The sequence below is a fragment of the Taurulus bubalis genome (genome assembly GCF_910589615.1).
Source record: "Taurulus bubalis genome assembly, chromosome: 12".
NCBI classification, from domain to species: domain Eukaryota; kingdom Metazoa; phylum Chordata; class Actinopteri; order Perciformes; family Cottidae; genus Taurulus; species Taurulus bubalis.
The window spans coordinates 9,082,235-9,085,521 of NC_136600.1; positions in this window are offsets into that span (position 1 = coordinate 9,082,235).

Sequence of the window (3,287 nt, forward strand, 5' to 3'; positions counted from 1 at the left end):
TAGTTTTTTTTATTCGTCGTGGCTTAAAAAGTGATATCCATGAAACGTTTGGTCTTATTTTGAACCGGATCACCTGCAGATTAATTCCATCATGATATAATCCGCTAAAGTTAGACACAATATAAAATGAATACATCCCTGTCTTTGTTGTTGTCTTCACCGGCATCTTGACTGTCAGGCAACCAACTGAGAGAGGGCGGCCCACCTGGTGGAGAAAAGGGTTTTGACCCTAACAGGTGGTTGCACTCAAGCACTCCTCGGTTTGTTGTGCAGAAGCACAAATATTTAAAAGAACATTTTAATGCTGCATGAAGACGGTTAATTTCACTCATTATTGAGACAACATGGCTTCCTGGGATGACATAACGTCACAGAACTCGCTCAAGGAAACAAGAGAGGGGATTAAAAGACTTAATATGAGAGAGAAATAAAGTACACAGCATCATCATCTGTCAGCGATGCGCGACTTGAGTTGATATGCTTTGAGGTTGCATTCATGCTGCAGCAAAGGACGAGTGGCTGCTGGTTTAAGCATCAGACCAGGAGAGCTGAATTATCCTGACGACCCTGAAGCAGAAACCTGCAGGGAGAGAGAGAGACAGAGAGTCTCAAAACAATAATACAGCTATGAAATGTCCACGGCACCGTGTTCTAGTATGTGAACATTAATGCCGCAGAAAATACAGAAATGAATGCCACTGTTTGTCAATGTTTCATAAGAAACTCCTGTTGCCAAATGAGGATTTTGGGGCCCGTCGAACGCTACATGAGTTCCAGCAACCAAACTCTTAAAATTAATATGGGGCAGAAACGGTGAGCAGCTGCGGCGAGGGATGTGTGAGACATGTGGACGGTCTGCAGGAAGAGGCGCCGGCTGCGGTTTGAAGATGAAGAGAAGAAGAAGAAGGCTCCATGTGTGTGTGGGAATACGAAGGGGGGTCACCTTAGTCATCCTCCAAACATGTGTGTGAATGTGTGTGTTTGACAGAAACAGGTTAAGAGATTAAGTTTCTATTTTATAACCATGATAATACTCAATATATACACTCACCTAAAGGATTATTAGGAACACCATACTAATACTGTGTTTGACCCACTTTCGCCTTCATAACTGCCTTAATTCTACGTGGCATTGATTCAACAAGGTGCGGAAAGCATTCTTAGAAATGTTGCCCATATTGATAGGATAGCATCTTGCAGTTGATGGAGATTTGTGGGATGCGCATCAAGGGCACGAAGCTCCCGTTCCACCACATCCCAAAAATGCTCTATTGGGTTGAGATCTGGTGACTGGGGGGGGGGGGGCATTTTAGTACTGTGAACTCATTGTCATGTTCAAGAAACCAATTAAAATGATTGGAGCTTTGTGACATGGTGCATTATCCTGCTGGAAGTAGCCATCAGAGGATGGGTACATGGTGGCCATAAAGGGATGGACATGGTCAGAAACAATGCTCAGGTAGGCCGTGGCATTTAAACGATGCCCAATTGGCACTAAGGGGCCTAAAGTGTGCCAAGAAAACATCCCCACACCATTACACCACCACCACCAGCCTGCACAGTGGTAACAAGCAATGATGGACCCATGTTCTCATTCTGTTTACACCAAATTCTGACTCTACCACCTGAATGTTGGCCTAAACAAAATCAAATCAAACAAAATCATTTTTTATTTTTTTATAATTAAAAGTTATATATATTTTATAGTTTAATTGTTTTCCACAAATACACTACATGCATTATAATTATTTTTTCCCTATTAGCTTATTTTCTCATTGCACAGCTCCTGTCTTGTCTGTTCCTCAGCTTCTGGTCGGCGCGCGGGCAGCTGGTTAAGCAGATTTCTTGTCCAATCATGGTGACGGACAGCTAGGGGGTTCTGTACGTGTAATTCCTCATAGAGACAATCCTCAGCAGCAGCACCCTGAATCTGCACACTCCGGTACAGTAGATGGCGGACACTTGGACCTGCTGTCCTCCCAGCCCTGCGGCGCATCTTACCCGGCTTGGCCACCCGAGGCACGATGGAAAGCAGGACTGCGCTAGCTCGCTGTTAGCTGTGAGCCGTCTGATATTGTATACATAAATACACGCATAACGGGATGCTGCATCATTAACGGACAATGCATGTAGTCCACATCAACAAGAACAAATTCACAAGAACCAGTCACATTTAGTCATAACAAAACATGACAAAACAATCCAAAAACACTGCGGCACTAAAACACTGCACACTCAAAAGCACGAGCCATGATCAGAAGGAATGATATTAACTATATAATACAAACAACATAGACACATTAACACAACGCTACTGCAGATGTAAAAACACAGTTCACTCACCAAATGCTGTTCACTTATAGACAAAGTCCATCCACCTCTCTTTGTTAACAAACAGTTCAATGATGCAGTTGTGAAGTTTACTGGTGCGCTTCAGTTCTAGTAACAGGTTCTTCTCGATGGCCATGGACGCCAGTGAGGATCTTCACCGCCAAACATGCCCATAACCCTCCGTGAGAAATGTGTTGTCAGTATATTCGCCACAAGTCTGTTTCTCCTCCTCCTTCAGCCATTGAGTGTTAAAAAAACTACACCAAGCAAAAAACTAAAAGTGTGGAAACTTCTCTTATGTTTCAGCCTGAACTGTTCTTACTCCTACTGAGTTATGCTAGCAGCTAGTAGCTTTCTGTTGACTAAAGTCACGAAGGCCCACTGACCAATCACAGCCAGCTAGAAGGCCTCGGGCCGCTCTTCTTCCATAGAGACATAGGAGGTGAAATCTGATTGGATAAAAGCTCTCCTTATAAGAAGCTGCACTGGAAGCAGCGCTGCAGGCTGGAAGCAGAGCGACAGAGGAAGACAGGAGCTGTGCAATGAGGAAATAAGTTAATAAGGACAAATAATTATAATACATGTAGTGTATTTGTGAAAAACAGTTAAATTATAAAATAGCTATAACTTTGTGATTCTGTTTAGGCTAGCAAATAAGGCTTAGCTGGCCCTGACGGCTCACCACTGAATACATATATATATATATATATATATATATATATATATATATATATATATATATATATATCCGGGCTGAGCTTCTCCTTCAGAGAGAGGGACTGTTTGGTAGTTTCCTTTTCTCGTCATCTGTTGAACTGAGATGACATAAATGCAGGAGTGTTTGTGTCGATGGAATTGTTTCATTCTTTACGTGTGTGTGTTTTTTAAAAATTATTATCCATATATGTGTGGGTGGAGGGCGGTTAATAGCTCGCAGATTTTGTGAGCCACAGCAG